Below are 20364 nucleotides of genomic sequence, written 5' to 3' on the forward strand. Positions count from 1 at the left end.
TTAAATGGAGCACAAAATGCAGGAGAGAGGAGAGAATTGTTGTTGTCAGTGGCTGTTTATTAATAACATAACAATGGAATGAAAAGATGCTGCTAGCCGCGGCATCTGCCATCGAAATCTGAAGCACCTGAGCTGCGGCTGGCGGGAATAAAAGGACAGGGAGAGGGAAAAAAAGGGGTAAGCGATAGAAAGAAAGGATAGGGGTAAGGAGAGGGCGCCTGTTTATTATTACTCAACCAGTGCTTCCAAACGGCATCTCATTACGCCATCAAAACAAGAATATGTAAAAGCCAAGAGAGGCGGTTGCCGTGGCTAAACAGAGCCGGGAAGTTCAGTTGCGCTGTGCTGCTGCAGGTCGTGGTGCCTGCGAGGCGAAAGCCGCAAGCAGGGGGGGGGGGGGGGGGGGGGGAGTGAGTGGGGGGGGGGGGGTACCGATAAACAGAGTGCAGTGTTGCGACAGGGTCCATCGCTCCAGGGCATTCTGCCAGCGAATAACTAGAGCAAGCGGAAGTAAGAACAAACTAATGACGTAGACAGCGCAGTGTTGCAGCGCTTCCGGGTCTCCCTGTACTCGCTACAGCACTGCGGGAGCGCATGCGGTCCTGGAAGCGTTCATCGAGGAAACGCTAATTGCAGGCGCGCGTTCCAAAGGGCGCGGTGGTCGTTGCTGCTAAATACATCGCACGTAACAGGTGCGGAGGAATAATCGATTAGGTTTGCAACGACGGGAGAATACCTGCTAGCGCGTCAGGGGTTGCTGTAAGGGGAAAATCATAACAGATACGGGCTCGATTTTTTAAAACGGCTTTTCTGTGAGAGGGCGTCAAATAATCTTCACGTGTGATGGGGAATGAACTGATCACACGATCGATTGGCCGATCATCCACTCTAATTAAAGTAAGGTCTTTTAAGGTCGGTAACACCCAAAAATCTCAGAACGACGTATCTGCCGATCGACATGGGTCATCACACGAGTACACAAAGCAATACTGTGTCTAGTTCGATTGACTGAGTGATTCATTGATCGGTTGATTGACTGATTGATCGACTGACTGACCGATCGCAATCAATCAACCAATCAATTAGTCAGTGAATCGGTCGGTCGGGCAGTCAGTCAAACTAACCAGCCGCAGTATTATTCTGTCATCTCGAGACTGGACTCCGCAGAGGTGGGCCGGCAGACGCGTCTAGCAGAGAATTAATAGGCGCTACTGATATTAAAAGAGGTCGGTACGAATTAAACAAAACCAGTTTTTCCTGAGCTATCATGCGTTTCTCTAAACTTTAGCCACCTTTTCTCATTCAGCTCTTTTAATGCAGTCGAACATCCAGGTATCCACCCGCTCTCTCCGACTCAGCCGTAATATTCCATCCTTCAGAATAAATGGCGATTCTCCCGCCACCTTCCGCTAACATAACTACCGAAATTTCCTATCGTCCTTATTAATCTATCCTCAGTCCAGCTGTCGAGCGCAGTTCGTAAAAGACAAGACAAACACTTTCTAAGAATGTCGCAGCTACGACGATCCATTCCACGAGCTTCGCAGTCAAGATCATTTAAGGATCGCTCGCTTCCCTCTTTCCACCCCAATCATAATCATCATAATTTATTCACCCTTAAAGACCCTTAGGATAGGGCATTACATAAGGGGCGGGGAAGGGGAGATCCGTAACATATCACAATGGTCAGTATAATGAGTAGATCGCTTTTTGGATAGTCATTAGATTCTGGGACACGGGTCCGAAAGCAGAAAGAGTGAACTTACTGAAAGAGCAAACGGCTCAAATAGGGGAGTATGAATGATGTGGCGACACAGGCCGGCAGTGGTTTCAACGCATAGAAGTGCACGCAGAAACAGGAATAAAATAAAATAAAAACAAACACAGCACAGGCATACAAAGCACGGATAGAGATCAAAGGTAAGCGCTCCGGACAGGAAAAATAGAGAGTGGGGGCAGTCATCATTACGCAAAGCGTGCCGGACGTGATCCGAAAGGCTAATTCGCGCGTCGCTTGCCGTTCCAGCCCCTCGCCGTTGTGCTACACCACTGCGCTTTGCTTTGTGCCGGTGAAGCCCGCAGTACGGAGACAGACCGACTCGCGTGGGGAGTTTCGCGAATGCTCCTAATGAGAGCGGCGGCCCTCGAGAGGTTCCCGGTCGCACTGACGACACCCTCTCCACTCCGTGTTTTGCCGCCGATGGCCGAGAAAAGTCCCGGTTTTTTTTTTGAGGAATGAAGAAAACAATAAGGAAAGAAATAAAGAAAGAAAGAAGTAAATAAAGAAAAGAAGGAAAGAAAGAAGGAAGAAGGAAAAAAGAAAAAAGGAAGGAAAGAAATAAAGAAAGGAGGAAGAAAGAAAGAAAGAAAGAAAGAAAGAAAGAAAGAAAGGAAGAAAGAAAGAAAGAAAGAAAGAAAGAAAGAAAGAAAGGTGCAAAGATGTAAACCAGAATTTTTTCGCGTTTGCTCAAATCGACTTGGCCGAGCTTCAGGCTTGGTCATGTCTACACCGTGTTGAAAAACGCAGGTGTGCATACCTTAACGCATTCGTTAACGCCTTGTTTTTTTTTTTTTGCTTTACGAAGGCAGCTTTATTGCACGGACTGTTTGAAGAGACAAGTTTGCTTGTCATCGGTCTTTCGGAGTGTTTTGTTTTGTTTTACTGACGTATATCTCTGGCACAAGGCTGGCGGCTTGCAGAATATCTCGGCGGCGTGGTAATGCGCCGCAAGGCACCACACAAGGCACGAGTCTGGGATTTCTCCTACATGTGTTCATGACGTCCTGACGTAAACAGCCGAACGTGTACTGGCAACGATACAATAGTAAGAAAGACGGCTGGTCACGAACGATTCCGACATGCGAAAAATTTCGGGGCTGTTGCCCATGCGGATGGGGTTGTATGTGACAAAAAGGCAGAGGCATTCGTCGTTGACTGGCTCGATCACTGTATTTGATTGTGCGCATTTTTTTCTTCAAAAGTTTGCCCCGCATCTTAAACAGCCACGTGAAATGAGACAACCTCCTGTTGCCAAAGTTTAAAGCCGAAGGCTGAACCTAACAGCCTTGAGGCTTTGGCTGAATACTGAGCTTGCAAAGTCCAGCGCCCATAATGTATTCTACGCGGCCGCCCAGCATCACTCATAGCATGTCAGAATCTGACCCAAGCAGTAACTGCACGCAGAATTTTGATAGTAAACGGACACGGAAGGACGCGAGCATTTTAAGAAGCATAAAGTAATGACCTGACGCGTATGCCGAGCAGTACTAGGCACGTGCGCAATAAAGCCGCATCGGGCTCCTCAGATTTTATATGCAAATGGCGTAGTCCCTTTGCATACATCCCTTGCAAGGAAAGAAGGAATAGTGGCAAATACTGCGAGCAGCCCTCTGATATATGTCCAGCTATCTTGACAGCGGCAAGAACTGTAGAATTTTTACAGAAAGCGGCTCGTTCACCACAGTAGCGCACAGTTAAGTATTTCTGTCGCATGCGCAATTACAAAAATATAAAGTGCTTAAAACAGATTGATGGGAGAATTTATCGGTTTTCCCTCTCTTCATGCACGAAAGATTTATAAGGAAAGCGTAGTAACTCCCAAGCTAGTAGAAAAGCACAAAACGTGGTTCCTATAAGAACCAAGAACTCTAAAGACAGTAAGCCATTACTTTCAACGAGCGAAACGCAGTGGAGGCCCGCATTCGGGAAACATAAAAAAAAGTTTGCTTCATTTAAATTCTAACGTCCTCATTGGACTTAACGCGAAGGCCAGCTTCCAGATAGCCTTTCTTCGGCCGAGGAAGGTGAAGGCATAACACTAAAATTTCCAGGTTCAAATTAAAGATGGAAGGCGGTGACACAAACGGGTGTTCCTTGTTGTAAGTAAACCTTACTAACCACGTTGACAGGACCGCTATAAACTACATTAATGGTCTTTTACAACGGCATTTTAATCTTGTTTTGCTAGTTTCAACCGATGTCATGTGCCTTATAGCGCGTAGCCGTTATAAACAAAAAAAGACGATATGACGACGCGGCCACCGTAAAGCTTCGCATATTGCTGGGGTTACAATTCGCATGGCTTTCCGTTCCCTAGTCGACACGACTCAGCACGCTTTTAAGCATTTGAGGGACCCTAATATCAAATGGTTCGCAGTCGCGTTAAAACGTGCCTGTTAAACCGCTTCCATTATTAGAGACCTGATCGCACGAAGCCATGCGCATAAGACAAAAACCGTTCGCCTTAGAGAGCTACCTTATACAGTCTTTGTAAAGACAAATATGGCTACAGCCGAGGACGCTTATAATGCTCGGGTACAACTGTGTTCTTATTGTGGCGACAGGCGATCCTTCCAGGAAACGTCATGCACATGGAAGGTTGCACTTACGGGGGCCCAAGAACAGACACGTCAGGAGGCTCCGCCCACAAGCAGCTGCAAGCGCACCCCCCTCCCCGTCACGCCCATGCCGAAAGGAACCCTGTATGCTAGCAGAGAAAGATTCAGGTCACCCCTTATAAAAATGGTCTATAGACAGCCTATAGACTTCTTATAGGCGCTATTGTCTTCCTATAGATATTTATTTTTTTCTATTCATAGTCTGTAGACTGTCTATAGTCCAAAGTCTACTAAACGTGTATGGCCCTAAATCTATATATTATCTATAGACTGACTAACGCATTTGTATTGTTTATAGACTGTTGCTTCGAATTTCTCTACAGACTTTATAGACAGAAGTCTATGAACAGTCTATAGACTGTCTAAAATTTTTGTAAGGGACGTCAGCTGCCGCACATTCCTACCAGGGATTGTGTATGGGTGGGTGGAGACTTACTTATAAGGAGCACTACAATTCGCCCGCTTGCGGCGTGGCGAACACATCCAGTAGCTATGCGCGAACCTAAAGCAGCGTATATGCATGGGCCGTAAATCGCACTGACAGCGGTCCCGGTCGATCTTTCAGCACGAACTGCGGCGTTTACATAACGCTCCCCACGTCTTGTGGCAATACATGCCCACCCTATCACTTCGACGATCTCTCATATAGTGTGTTCGATGAGTAAATGACGGTTCTATCCCACCCGAACCCAAGCGAAGTCGGCTGCGGTTAGCTTTACTTACATAATGCGCTCTTTTCACGGACAGCAAACGCCGTCTCGGACGAGTGCCAAGCAGCGCAGTGGAATTTCAAGGTGAACACGCGCCCGGATATATCCGGCTGTGCCTTGCTTCGAGGGTAAATGTTTCTTCTGAACCATCTATGCTCACGTAAGAATTAAAAAAAGAAAATCACTATTGTGACGTTCTCTTGATTTCCAAGGTACCGATTGAATGAATAAATGAATGAATTAGAAGATGTGGCTCTTACGCAACCCCACAAATAAAGACTAACTAAGGGTTCGTAATGCTAAGGTATATCCAGCCGCGGTTTCTAAACACACCCTTGTCTGGTGAACTTAGTACTTAGTCACTGTCTTCCATTCGTAACCTTCTTATATAAATGCGCTGCTAACTAAAAAAATTATTCTCTTTTTGTGGAAAAGCAGCACGCCTAAAGTGCTGATTTTCGTTGTACGAGGGTGTACTCTCCTACTCTTTTTTCTTTCTCCCGCTTTGTTGTAACCGGTACTTCATGAGATATTCGTCTTTACATGCTGTCATGGCAGTTTTTGTAATCAGTGTTATCGTAATTCGAACTCCTGATTGCTTGTACCTGAATCATTGTTGAAACCTTTGTGTATATTACTTCATGCTGTCAATACTCAGGGGCAATACAGATTTTTTTCCCTCACCGCCCTCAGTTTTCTGTGTTACTTGAAAACTGAATTAAAGAAACGAAATGAATGAAATAAATGAGAAAATAAATAAAACAAATAACTGGAAAAAGTTGCCCTTGTCGCGTTTTCTCGCTCTGCTAAGCTTCCTATCTTGGAAAGGCATAAACGCTTCTAATACTCATTACGGGCCACTGCTTCGTCATAAACAACCCGTCTCGCGACAGTTAGGCCTAACTGTATCATCATTCCGCAGGCCATCACAAACACGAGGCAAATTTCTTTCTTGTTGTTGTTGTTGTTGTTGTTGACCTCACACAATGGCTTGTTTACTTGGTTATCCACGTCCTTTTTTTCACTGATGACCGACCAAAAGCGTCTTCCAAGTCCAAATGCAGCGCCACGTCTCTGAACGACGGTAATAACCGACAGCTCATTAAAGCGCACCAAGAGCCCGAGAATGTGAGGAACTTTTTCTCTTATTTTTTTTTTAATCGCTTCCCTCTTAACGACCAACGCACAATACGACAGAAGGCATGCGCAGCGCCCCCATACGACGCGGAATCGAACGAATTATCGCCCTGCGACTAGCGGTGCGCTAATTCGATGCTCGCTCCGCGCTGTATATGCTTTCTTGCGAGCGTGGTGGAGGACTCGGTAAGGAAGCGCTCAATGAAAGTTGTGCGCGGTCCAAGGACAAATTCCAAGGGGCGGAGGGGGGCGGGGGGGGTGGTGCAAATTGCGTTACGTATAAGGGGCGTAGTAAAAGCACCACGAACTACCACGTTTTATTTCTTGACGGGCGTAAAGCTGGCTCCCCCCCCCCCCCCCCCCCCGCTTTCCATTTATTTATTGCTGGTGAATAGGTAGGGCTTGCGCTTGGCGTTTTACTTATCGACTTATTTGGTTATTTCCCCCCCCCCCCTCCCCCGGAACCTGCATCCATTTTGTCGAGCTTGCCAGGGTCGGTCGGAATGAAGAGAAATGGGGTTCACTTTGCGCGTAATCGCATTATTGGGGTCTTTCCGAACTGGGCAACATATTGTCCACCAGTCTCTAAAGCGCTATGGATGGGCTGAGTGCTGCGAACCGCATTTACTTATTTGTTTCTACTCTTGTGTTTGGTCGCCGTATTACTGTTAAGTAGCCGTGAAATATTTTGAAGAGATCAGACCGAGAACGAAAGATAAATAATACATATGAATTTTTTTTGTAAGTAATTTTTTTTGGTTCTACTGAGGCAATTTATATTGAGGACATCCTATACAGTTAAAAATATGTACGAAGAAAGCCAAACTAGCATAATGTGGTTGCTTCGGATGGCCCGGACCTAATCTCGACAAACATGACAATCAGCCGGAGACATCGTATCGCTAAGCCTTAAATACACAAAACGGTTATTCAGAGCGCTATGCCAGTAAGGCTTACTGGATTAATTTTTTCACCGACTAGAGCTGATTAGGGCGCGTCAGTAGTTATAAGCACAACGCCGTATTTTAGGGTTTCAGCCCTGCTTTTCCGAAGTACTCCTCGCCACACTTCCCGTTCTTCACAATTTTTGTCGGGAAAAAAAATCAACTACTAAATCATCCTGTCTGCGGATTACGAGCAGTAAGCTTGTTTCCCGCATATTCTAACTGAATTCGAGCGGAAAACTTGTCTCCAATGGGGAAGAAATTAACTGTATAACACCAAAGTGAGCATCGACAGACGTTGAGCAAGGCCTAGAATTAGGCAGAGAAACCTGAGTGGTGGTTCAGTGGACGAAACAGTTCGGAAACTATACGGTCGCGGTCTGCAGCGCATACCCACGAGGTCGAAATAAGAAAAAAAGGCTCCTTCGCACTATAAACAGGAATACACCAATATGGGACTAAAAAGGGTGTAATCTTACACCCAGTATAGGACTAAAAAGGGTGTAAGCTTACACCCTTTTTACTGCTTTCTGTTTATAGTGCACCGAGACTGCGGCGTACGTTGCAGAACCCCGGTCGGTGGAAATCGACACAGAGCATTTTACGACGGCATTCGTCATAGGCGATATGCACAGCTGCTTATTTATTATTTATTTATGAACACTGAGATCTTGATACAAGATCATGGCGGGTGCAGGTGTCAAAAAACAAAAATACAAGCACGCATAAAACAAAACAAATGCATACACGCAGCCTATGCAAAGAGAATACCGCGGCAGCTAGTTAACAATCAGTTTAATTGCTCTTTAAATGAATGCAATGACTTCTGCATCAAAACGTCATCAGTGAGACTGTGTCAGTTACACTCCAGACAGGACGGAGTGAAAAGGAAGTAAGCTCTCCTCTAGAGCACTCCCTTTTATAAAAAGAACTGCGCTACTGGACAGCTCGCTCCCTTTTTTACTCCCATATAGGTGTATTCTTGGTAAGAGTGCAGTGAGCGTGCTTGAAACAGAAAAAGTATTTAAGACAATTAACCCGCGAGTTTAATAGTGCTTTCGGAAGAGGATGGCGATTTCTAGTATGATACACAGAGGAATAACAGTAAAAACGCAATATTTTTTATAGCTAATCTCAGTTGGGTTGAGATGAGGAATATATGAGGGCGAAAAAGAATTAGGGGGACGGCGCAGTCTATGTAGGGAAAAATAGGGAAATACCTCACTCCTGCAAAATAATCGTAAAGCGGTTGTTTGATAATGGTGGTGACATAGACGACTATAGACTCCTCAACCCTTATAAAAATTTCTTTAGACAGTCTATAGACTGCTCATAGACTCCTGTCTATAGACTCTCTATAGATAAACCAAGGAGAACAGTCTATAGATAATCTATAGATTTATGGACACACACTTCCAGAAGACTTTTGTCTATAGACAGTCTATAAACTACGAATAGACAAAAATGAATATGTAGGAAAGAAATGTAGTCTATAAGAAGTCTATAGACTGTCTATAGACCATTTTTATAAGGAAACAAAATCGACCTATCGGAACGCGAAGCGAACTTTGAACATACAGGGTCCAATAATTGACATCTCTAGACACTTCCAGCTTCCAGCATATGTTGCCCCTGTTCACGGGGAGAAGCTTGATGTTACGGACGATGGCAGCCCCTTTCTCTGTTCGAAACGGCGGACGTTATTTCTGGCTTGGCCATATTGATTCGCTTGGGCCGGAAGAGCTGCGCCAAGCGCCCCTCTGCACCACATCACTCGAAGACAGCGTGGCCCGCCTATTCGCACGTCCAAGCGTGTCAAAGTTACGCATCGATTGCTTCGACGTGTTCTTCAATGTCAGTCGAGCATGTGGCCTCGACGACGGCTTTTGCTGAGGCGATATACTTGCAGACAGCCTGCCAGCAAACGCACTTTTCCAGTCCCCCGCGGCAGAGCCCGTCTTCCCACAGAGTTTCACGCAATTATTTGAGGGGGACAAGTGGCGCTGCTATCATTCATCCACTTTGAGAATGCCTTTTTATTTTTAGCTGGCATTTCAATCGGCTAGTAATTGGTCCTAAACGCACCATTGTCGGAATAAACACGGCTTTTTATCGACTCAAAAATCCTTAGAAGTGATTTATACGTATTAACGTTTTATAACGCGCTTAGCTTCAAGTGTTTAAGTGCAAAAATAGGTTAGTGTGAAAACCCTATTTTCTAGTTTCATATAATTTTATTCGAACATAATAGGAGCGTTCTTAGCGCCAAGACGCTTTCAGATTACAGGGATGTGACTTGTGGACTATATATATATATATATATATATATATATATATATATATATATATATATATATATATATATATATATATATATATATATATATATATATAAAATTTATTTTTCTTATAGATTACAAAGAAAGGGGCATAGTAAAACCTCCACGGGGCAGCTTTTCCTATATGAACACTATAATGCACTAGTAATATTCGTGTTGTCACTGTATATTGTATATCGTGCACAAAATTTACAATATACATGGATTACACGGATGTTACTAGCATATTGTATATACAGTTTACAATATATGTCCCTGCATATTGTAGCCCCAGCCGATTCCACGTTTTAGGCCAACCCAGAACCAAGCCGAATACGAAGTTCGCACACGCTTCCATTCTATTGGTGAATGAGGTCTTTGAGAAGCTCACATATACAGGCAGCGGCGTCTCTCATTCCTAGATACCTTTGAGAAATTTCGCGCAACTTATTTCCTCTGTTTGGCGGGCGATTGTTTAAATCATTTCCTCGTCATATGAATGCACGAATATGACGAAACCTTCACGAAAAGACTATCCATTACTATAGCTGGAAGGTGTCAGCAATAATAGCCGCCGTGCTTCGAGTGCTCTCGGTGTCATTTAAACTACAAGCTAAAAATAACAACTTCATTCCTCACAAACTCACGTATAGTCGTCCGCGAACGAATTCTTATATGGAGAGAGCGCGGCATTCGAGTCATTCTGCTCATTGCTGAAGCGTACGCTCCACGGGAAACACTGAAACACACGCGAGCTGCTGGAGCATCGTCTCACGTGTTATTTTTAAGCACCCTATCTGTGGAACGCCGCGGGAGGGGCATTACGAGGGCCCGTTCGACATTACAGGATTAACTGCAGGGAGGGCATTGCGGAGCACCTTATGAACGCAACGTTGAGCCGGGTATCGCAATGCATAGCGCTGCTTTTTTTTACAAAGTGTTTTGTTATTTTGTTTCAGTGTTTATTTGGAAAATTGAAAATCTCTGCCTGTGTACTGTACTGCCAAGTTGATAAAGGGGCAAGACCTCTGTCAAGCTTACGAGCTTTTAGTCCTGTCTCCTTCTCTGTCCAAGAGAAAAATAAAGACTGAATGAATGAATGAATTTGCTGCCGGCTGTCCTCACCTATGGGGCAGGAAAGTGGAGGCTAACGAAAAGGGTTCAGCTTAAGTTAGGGCCAACGCAGCGAGCCATGGAAAGAAAAATGATAGGTGTACCGTTAACAGACAGGAAGAGGGCAGAGTGGTTGAGGAATCAAACACGGGTTATGACGTCCTATTCGAAATTAAGAGGAATAAAGAGGCTTCGACTGGGCATGTAATGCGAAGACAAGATAACCGATGGTCATTATAAGGGTAACGGAGTGGATTCCAAGAGAAGTCAAGCGTAGCAGGGTGCGGCAGAAGGTTAGGTGGGCGGATGAGATTAAGAAGTCTGCGGCGATAAGGTGGCCGCTGCTTGCACAGGACAGGATTAATTGGAGAGACATGGGAGAGGCCTTTGCCGTGCCAGTGGGCGCAGTCAGGCTGATGATCACGATGTACATGCAATCGAGCTGTATCACTGCATAGTTACTGGGCGGCAAATAACGCGCAGCGAAGAAGCGTTTGGAAAAGTCACACAGGACGCTCTTGCTTCAGGTCATGAAAGTTGTGATATTAGCTGATTGAATTAGAAAGACCGTCAAAGCCAGGTGTCATACCAGCGGAAAATAAATCCCTACACTGTCTCACAGAACACAGAATGCATTACAGAATATGTGAGGGTCCGTGGTCGCCCAGCGCCTTGGCCATCATCTTGCCGAATTTCATGATGGCTTAAGATAATGGCGCACACCAATCACAGACCGCTTTTTGTGCGGGATATGCTTGGAGTGTTCCGGCCGCCGATCGGCTTGCGTCACTTGCAGCTAGCACTGTATACTGGTGGTGGTGGTGACGGTGGTGGTGGTATAGTAGAGCGTAGGGCTCCAGATTAATTTAGACCAGCTGGAATTCTTTAAACGTGCGCTGACATCGCGCAGCACACTGGTAATTTTCGATTTGGCGTCCCCCAAGATGCGGCCACCGTGGCAGGGATTCGATCCTGCGACCTTGCGATCAGCAGCCGAAAGTCAAAGCTAGCTGACATAGAATGACATTGAGCATTGAATTACAAGCGGAATTAAGAAAGTTAGTCAACTGGAGTTTGAAACACGAAGGGAGGTCGCACATACATGCTTGCCAGGTTCTACGGAAAACACCACCACCAGATCCTTTCTCAAATTTGTTTTTCGACGCTGGAGCGGGACACCGGGCGTACGTTCGTTAGATGCAGGCTTGCCCCCACCCCACGCGGGACAGGGAGGGGAAATAAAGGAAGTAGGGTTAAAAATGAAGAAGCCGTTGATCGTGGCAGTATTCTGTGAACTACAGTGGTTAGCGCCCAGCGTCAGGCGGCAATTCTCACGACGAAACCTTGCACTAGTCGCATGACAGTACGGAATCGTTGACACACGTACTACCAGACTACGCGAAAGCAACGCAGAGTCCCACGGTATCTCACCTGGCGATGACCACACCTGATCCACAGCTGGAGTCGCACGCAGCGTCGATTCGCCCCGGTGACAAGAGGCGGTCAGCGGGACGCCGGCAAAGACAGCAGCTATTCCGGGCACTGCTTATTCTTCCTTCGCGCGCTTTTCCCACCTCACTGGCGTTCATTCCAGCCATGACAACGACTGAGTTAGGCGATGACAGAAGCGGCGGCGGCGGCAGCGGCGATGACCACCGCGCCGCCGAACTCGCAGCGAGTACCGGGCAGCGTTGTCGCTTCGAGGTCGGCCCGACCACGGCTTCTGTCGGGCGCGACGAATAACCGGTGGCGATGCCAGAGAGCGAGAGACTCGGCGTGGACGCAGACCGCGGTTTGCGACGGCCGACGTGCGACTGGCGTCGGCGCCAGCTGCCGCCCGCGTTCAAAGCAGCTACGGAGGAGGCGGATCAAAGGAAAAGGGGGAGAAAGAAAGAAAGAAAGAAACGCAGCACAGGAGAACGGCGCTCACCGCCGAAGGAGAGCCGCGTGGTGGTGGACACGGGCAGAGCGGAAGGCGGCCTACGCCTGCCGATGGCGCCGCCGCCGACCGATCTCAGAGGGCGCTGCCGTACAAGGTCCCGAGCGAGCGCGAATTCGGCCGGAGCGAGCGCGTGCTCTTCGCCACGCGCTTTGTGTGGAGTGGCGACCCATGACGTTGAAGTTCCAAGTTTGGAGTGGGACTGCCCGGCGCTGAAGCCGACGAGATTTCGGCACATGGCGGCAGTGGGACTCTGACCGGACAATCCGGATTGCTACATTGCCTGGACACAGGGTCCATATCATCATTCTATTCTTGATTTCATCAAATCAGCCCACATTTTTTTCATTTATTTAAGAATCTTACTCATCTCTCACTTCATAGTTTTTATGCCCTGAGGCAATAAACATCGCTCCAAAAAAAAAAGTTTAATCTCAGTTTCCTCTTACAGAAACTAAAGCACCCCGAACAAAAGGCGTTTCTTTGCACCTGAATAGGTTCAGGACCCGATACAACCTGTACACGGGGGAAACAGCGCGGTGCAGATGAGATTGTTTTTCTGCACTCAAAGATACAAAATAAAAATGGAAAAATACAACAGTAATAAGCACTCAAAAAGCAAAAAAAAAACAGATTAAAAATGGGAGAAAAGAAACAGTAGCAACAGTAACAGGCACTCAAAAAGCTAAACATAATTTTTGACGTTGACGACGTTAACAGTTCCCTGTTTAACAGCCAACAACAGTAACAGCACTCAAAAAGCTAAAAATATTTTTTGACGTTGACGACAGTTTTAATTAGAAGCATTTAGTTCTTCATTTCGGTCAGTGTACGCTTGAATACACCAAGTGATGTCAAGTGACGTCACACGTCAGACCGTAGGCGTCCTTTTTATGAGCCCCTGGCACTAGGAACAGAAAGGGCACCGAAAACATGGGTATCTGTCTCTAACTTTTGAATGCAAAAGCTATGAAGGAATCGAAGAAGAATTACCTAGACATTTGCAAGCTATTGTACCTGCCATACCCAGAATTTGTGGACAAGCGCATTTTTCAACAGGAAATTATTTATGAACGCATTTTTTATATATCGCAAAACTTCCACTATAACAATCGATATATCCGCAGATCTGCCCTCGGCAGGCTTGAATTTTTTTTTACATTAACGTCCAAAATGTTCCCTATCGATTTTCTATGGCAGCATTAACTACTCGATGCCAACGATGGGCGAACTTTAAAAGAATGATTTTCCTAAGGATCAGATGAATAACAGATCATTACCTTCAATCTTGCCATAACAGTACCTTACTATATTTCATGGTTGCCTCATAATTAATATTGATGTCCATAAAAGCTGCGCTTGTTCAAAAGTCAATATCGAAGCTTTGCTAACGCCACTAAAATTTGAGACATATAAAAGGCTATATCAAAACTTTGTTAACATAGCTAGAATTTGAGAAATCGGTATGCCGTTACTTAGTAACAATGAGCGTCTCGTCCATTTTGTGCAGCTTTAATCTTAGTGGTGTGACAGACCAACTCGAGGCCAAGAAACAATAGACTATTTTGTATCCAACAATTGTCCTCGTAGGCTTTTTTTTTTTATCGCAAAAGTTGTCAGAAAATGAGAGATGGAGATTTTTTGGAACGCTGGCTGGAAGACATATTATATCTTTGAGATATGTGCAGAAAGGCACATATCTCAAAGATCCACTCACGCAGATACCTCCAGTTATTGAGGGTTGTCACGACCCAGCTGGCGACACGACCTTCGACCATCCAGTGACCCCACAAAAAAAGGGGAAAGTATCTGCGGAATTTTCTCACGCTTGGCTCGGCGGGAATGGCCTTCTCTTTGATTGGATCCCGGAGAAGGACGCCTGGTGCAGCGACCGACGACGGACAGACAACAGGGGAATAAAGGAACGGTGTCTTCAAGCAATTAACCGTGTCTGACAGGAGCCGGCCCAACCGGAGAGAGCTCGCCGCAACTGAGGCCCGCGGAGCCGCAACGATCACATGTGTTTTATGGGAGACAAGGAGCCGATGCACAACGCTTGCACCTCTGTAGGAAATAGCAGCGGATTTCTCCTCGCCCGTTCGCACGAGTTGACTCTACAACGAGAGACTCCGCTTGCCGCAGTGCTGTGCAACTTTTCCCCATCTTGGAGAAATGTGCCTCGTGTTGGATTGGCCACCGCCTGATGAAGGGGCGGAACCATGGGGGATTCAAGCAGCTTGCTGTGTGAGAAAGGAGGCTCTGGGCGCTCATCCAGTCGCTCGACGCATGGAATATTATTTTTTGACTGTTTGCTCTTTCTTGAATATGTAAATAAGTTTCACCAAAGTCCCATTAAACCCGCTTGTTTTCGTTTTCGCAAACTTCAAGTTCCATCTTTCCTCAGCCCGAAGGTTCGGACACGCTACCCAACGGACCCCGGGTTCGAGTTAGCCTGTGCACCACGACAGGGCCTGCAGTGCTGACCCGCAGGACTGAGCCATACCCTGTACACAATGATGAAAGTGTGTACGTACCTTGCAGTTTATCGTGTGTATCAGTTTCATGTTATGCGGTCAAGGGGGTCGTTCCACTCTTCTGAGAAGAGTGTTCACCTCTCGCCCAGCCTGCGGGTGCCAGCTGGGTCCTTAGTTTTTATACGAGTGCCTTGGCATCGTGTGACCCTTCCAAAAATTACCTTAAACAGTCTATAGACTTTGTGGACTAACTTTTGTCCACAAATTCTATAGATATTATATGGACAAATTCTATAGACACTTTATGCAATAAAAATCCTATAGACATTTGATAGATAATCTATAGATACATGGCCATACACTTTTAGAAGCTTTTTTTTATAGACAGCCTGCAGACTATGAACAGACAAAATGAAATATCTATATAAAGGCAATGGAGTGCGTATATTTTAAATAGGTGCCGTCACTCGTTTCCAACTGGCGTAAAAAAACTCCTTTGCAATTTTTAATCCATTTGCAGCTTGATTATTGCTGACTGATATGGGGGAACACGACATTGAAAGAATCTACATAGCTTAGTTCTATTGCAAAAGAATTGCGAGCAATTGAAAATGTTTCTTACTTGGAACGCGCTCAACCACTTTTCCTCAAAAACAATGTACTAAAAGCTACTGCTATATATAGCTACAAGATAATTAGATGCTACAAACGACCAATTAAGGGAACACTTGATACATTCCTAAGCCACGCAAACTTAGAGAACACACGCAGCGTCTATTCCTATCGTCTTCAGGTACCCTGGAACATTCATTTTTCGCGTACATACTATGGCCAACAAAGAATCGCGCACACGTTACCAGGCATTCTTAACCGCTTTCAGACGGAAGGCGTGGATGTGGAAAAGCTTAAAAACAACCGCATTTTGCTAATATTCTTATGTCATAGCAAACATCTGTGATGCTAATGGAAATAATAAGTGTGGATAAGTCTTCATTCCATTGTAATTATTAGTGTTCTTGCTTTAGACAAATGCGTAGCGGGTACATGACTGTCTTCGACGTGTAATTTACATATTTAGGGAAAGAAGATATTATTTGTCCTCTAAACTATTACTGTCCTTTGCATTTTACCTTTGTAACTTTGTAAGTTTGAAATTGAAATTCGCAGTCTTGTATGCATTATTTATAACTGTTGAAATCTCTAGCCTTTTCTGTAGTCTTGTAACGTGAAATATGCGAGCTGTTACGGTTGCTTTTGGCGGGGGGGGGGGGGGGGGGGAGGGGGGCGGCAGCGTTGTCAAGCTGTGTTCAAAGAGCTTTTTCTCCACCCTCCTTTTCACTTTTCATGTGAAATAAAAAATGCGCTGTTCTGTTAAAAATAAAAAGTCGTCTGTGGAGAGTCTATAGACCATTTCTATAAGGGAAGCTTTATTTCAACGCCATAAACCTCAGTGTAAGTGTTTGTGCTTTCAATAAGCGCGCTAAGGGCTTCATCGAGGCGGCTCAAAGTACGGAACAGTGTGAATTTTCGCTGTGCTCTTGGCTAGCGTCTTCAGCGATGCTGCACGTGAACCATACCGTCATTTTGTGACACTTATGACCCCAGCGTCATTCCGCAATTCGTACCCGTTCTTGAAACACACACGCGATGCCAGTTTTGATGAACTGCAAGAGTACTCCTATAGCAATGCACGTGCATCGTATGAACATGCCATAACCACTTAAAAAGTGGTTACACCTGTCCGGTCTAACTTAGAATCCACGTTATCTATCTGGGACCCAGATAACTTTGCGCAAATAAGTAACCTGGAGCCTATGCAGAACCGCCAAACTCGTTTCATCATCATCATCATCACCATAATCAGCCCGACTACGCCGACCGCGCAAGTAACACGAAGTCTATTTTTAATCCTTCGTCCCGCATAACAAGCAGAGAGCTACCAGCCTCTATACTCCAAGATTTCCTACCATAATGACCTGCTCAAAGAACAATTCATAAGGCCGCCTCCACTCATATCAGCGCGTCCCGACCCCGTGCACAAAGTACACATACTACACCAAAACTCCGCTCACTACTCTTATTCGTTCCTACTAAAAACATGCAAAGAGTGGAGTGGTGAGGAGTTCCACAGCGCAATTTCGGCCCACCTTAACCTGCCCTAACGAGAAGCTATTGCTGTCTTCATTTACCTAATTTTGCTTTAGTGTTGATTTTGCGTCTGCGATCGTGTGTTTTGCTTTTTTGTTTTTATTGTGTAGTTATATGTACTATATTGTAGTGTATACTTCTACTGGATTCTTCTATTAGATTGGTGCGTTTGATGGTTATCTTCGCGTATTCTCTATAATTTTAATATTGTACTTAGTCCACTTAGCTCCTACCCTCTAGAACTTGTGTTTTGAGGGTACGACTAACTAACTAACTAACTAACTAAACTAACTAAACTAACTGACTGACTGACTGACTGACTGACTGACTGACTGACTAAACATATAAATAATATTCTTGTTTGTTGCTAGGCCCACAAATAGATTCGTGTCAATGAGCTTTCGTGCAGTCGAATAAATCTCAAATTTCGACATCACATGTGACACCTGGCGAGAGAAACATGAAATAACCGTTATCCAGAACTGACGCGCAGGGTGGGCCTCCTGCTTACCTCGCCATATTTTACTCCTGTTAAGAGAATGCCTCTCTGACGGCATCGGCGCTGCAGCCTTACGATAGGGACGCTCTGGGCAGCCTACCCCTTGCTCTTCCCCCCCCCCCCTCCACCCCCCTCGCTTCGCACGTCGATCCGCCGCTGGCGAGCAAGGCGTGAGATGGGCGCAACGCCGAGGGGTCGCGAGCTGTTGGGAAGGTCTGCCCTTGCCTTGGTGTGATCGATAAGTAGCGCAAGAGCCTGCGTTCGCGGTTTTTAGACCCGCACCCGGCTTCGAGGCTTTCTTTGTCAGGCACTTCGCGGCGGGTGGGTCTTCACGCATGGCTGGCCTCCTGTCTCGCACCATCTTTAGAAAGGGACCAGTTCATTCAGCACCCGGATGTGTTCTGCTTTTTCTTTTTATCTTTCCTTCTTAGGCATCCTGTACTTTAAAGGGACACTGAGGAGAACCCTATCAAAATTTTTTTGTTAGCAATATCTGATAGTTCGGCATTTCATGACTTTCTTGCCGCTTGTCCGGGAGCGAAAGATGCATTTATTTCAAAGAAATTTGGATTCGAAGTTTAAAAATTTTTTCCCGCCGCTCCGATTCAAATTTGAGAACTCTTATGACGACACAGAACGGAGTGAGGTGAAACGCGACGTAAACGAAGACTCCGTGATTTCTTGTGAGTAGCGGTGCGGTGCGCAACCTTCCTTTGCAAGCCTCAGAGATTCGTTGCGTCCATGAAGTAAGGAAAACTCCTCCATGGTGGCGCCTTTTGTCCTAGGAAGTCATCACGCTTGTACTTGCGAGATTGGCCTGTGGCGGCGATACCTGTATTTTGGTTCTTGCTATTTTCTACATTACAAGAGCTTTGTTTTCAGGAAGAGTGGCGTTTTTGTGATCAGGAGCTGGTATTCTACGGATACAAGCCAACTTCAATTTCTCCTCAGTGTCCCTTTAAGATGTTGCCGCGCGTTTTAACGCGCTCGCGTTAAAGGCCCCGTTCACCAGAAAATCCGGTGTCGGAGCGGTCGGTGTTGTGATCGAAAAATCACGGGCACGACTCTGGTAGGTGGTGCCCAGAGAGTAAACCAGGAGGCAGGTGGGTCACCTAGGTCACGTGATCTTGCGGCGTCATCACGACCCGCCCACCGGAGAGGGAGCAAGCTGCCCACTGTGGCGGGTGGCAGTCAAATTAATGATTGGTCGTTCGGAAAGAGCAACCCGGGTAGCACAAGGCCCACCGCTGGGAGCATCTTCCATAGCAGGGCATCGGCGCATTCCTTAACCGCTGCACCACTGCGCTAGGAGTGGTATGAGGACTCCCAGGTATCTACGAATGTTGAGTTTATTTTTTTTTATTTTTATTTATTTGAACCTCAAGGGTCCCTGACGGGACATTACATGAGGAGTGGGCGCAAGAACAGCGGTTAACAATGAATGTTACATGGGAATCAAGACGATGACATGGCTTCCTCGATGGCAGTCTTGAAATGGGCTGGATCAGGGATTAGTGCTAAGTCGGAGGGAAGATCATTCCAGTCGCGAGCTGTGTGAACAAAAAATGAAAAGTAATAGTGCGGGCACGATGCAGGATGACGCTGTTTGTATGGCCTGTGTGGAATGTTGGACGTACTGGTAGAATGAGCTTGCTGTCACGGGGTGAACAATGGAAAAACCTGTGATAAAGGCAGAGACGTGAAATTCGGCGACGGGAAGCGAGAGAAGGAAGTTTTAGTTGGAACTTCAAGGCGGATATGCTAGAGTATCGCGTTCGAGTATCGAGTATAGAGTATAGAGTATGCTAGAGTAGGGAATGCCCAATTCTGCATATATGAAAATTAACTCATTCTGCTATTGTGTCATGCCCTTAAGGCGAAGCCTAAGTGTCCCCTTCAATTTGTGTACCTGTTACGTCTTATTAAAACGTTAGGTGGAATTTTTTCGCTTAAAAAAAATCACCCCACCCTCATCCAGTGATGCTGGGGATGTCAGCGCTAGATGGTGATAAAATGATTTTTTGAGGGTACGACTTTCGGCTCCACTAAGGAATTTTTAAATAGCATACCATGACTTTAGGAATAATTGAATTCTTCAAACTAGAACCTGCTGAGAGCGGTTCCATTAGCGGTTCTTGCCGCGGTTCTGAGAGCGGTTCTTGCCCTGACAGGGCGCTTAAGAGCTATAAGTTATAATAATGGCTATAGTAAATCAAGGGAACAATCTAGCTCAGCGAAAGCAGGGCCAGGTAAGCACCTTTCTACACGCGCCCAAGAATACGGGAACGCAGCGAATTTCGATCGATCAATTATTCTCGCCAGATACGCACGGGAAAAAGCGTACAAAATATTTGAACCTTTCGCGACGCAATATAGTAAGATATAACTCAAGAAAAAAGCGGCTTTTTCCCCGTAGAGGACGCCCTTCCAGCCAATGGCGTCGGCCGGTTCTCATGCGCCTGCTAGCGTGACAATGCAGGGAGGAGACCCCCGCCATGGAGGATGGGATTGTAATCTTTTTATCTGCCACTACCTGCTTTGTCACGCTAGAAGCTTCATGAGGATCGGCCGACGCCATTGGCTGGAAGGGGGAACCTCTGACGGGAAAAAGCCGCTTCTTTCTTGAGTTATATCTGACTACAGGACAGCAACGCGTGATGCAGTGAGTACGCAGTGTAGTTGCA

General features: G+C 45.9%; 1 protein-coding gene across 2 annotated transcripts in view; it reads right to left on the bottom strand.

Annotated features, from left to right (window-relative positions):
- Positions 1 to 20364, bottom strand: part of LOC144133292 (neuroglobin-like) — a 215075-nt gene that overhangs the window by 108261 nt on the left and 86450 nt on the right. The window contains exon 1 of one of the 2 annotated variants that reach the window (XM_077666270.1): positions 12052 to 12436. The exons of the other annotated variant lie outside the window; for it this stretch is intronic. The gene's annotated coding sequence lies outside the window, so the exon portion shown is untranslated. Of the gene's footprint in view, positions 1 to 12051; positions 12437 to 20364 lie in introns of those variants that run through there. 2 annotated transcript variants of the gene reach the window in all.

The sequence above is a fragment of the Amblyomma americanum genome, chromosome 5 (assembly GCF_052857255.1).
Source record: "Amblyomma americanum isolate KBUSLIRL-KWMA chromosome 5, ASM5285725v1, whole genome shotgun sequence".
Lineage (NCBI taxonomy): Eukaryota > Metazoa > Arthropoda > Arachnida > Ixodida > Ixodidae > Amblyomma > Amblyomma americanum.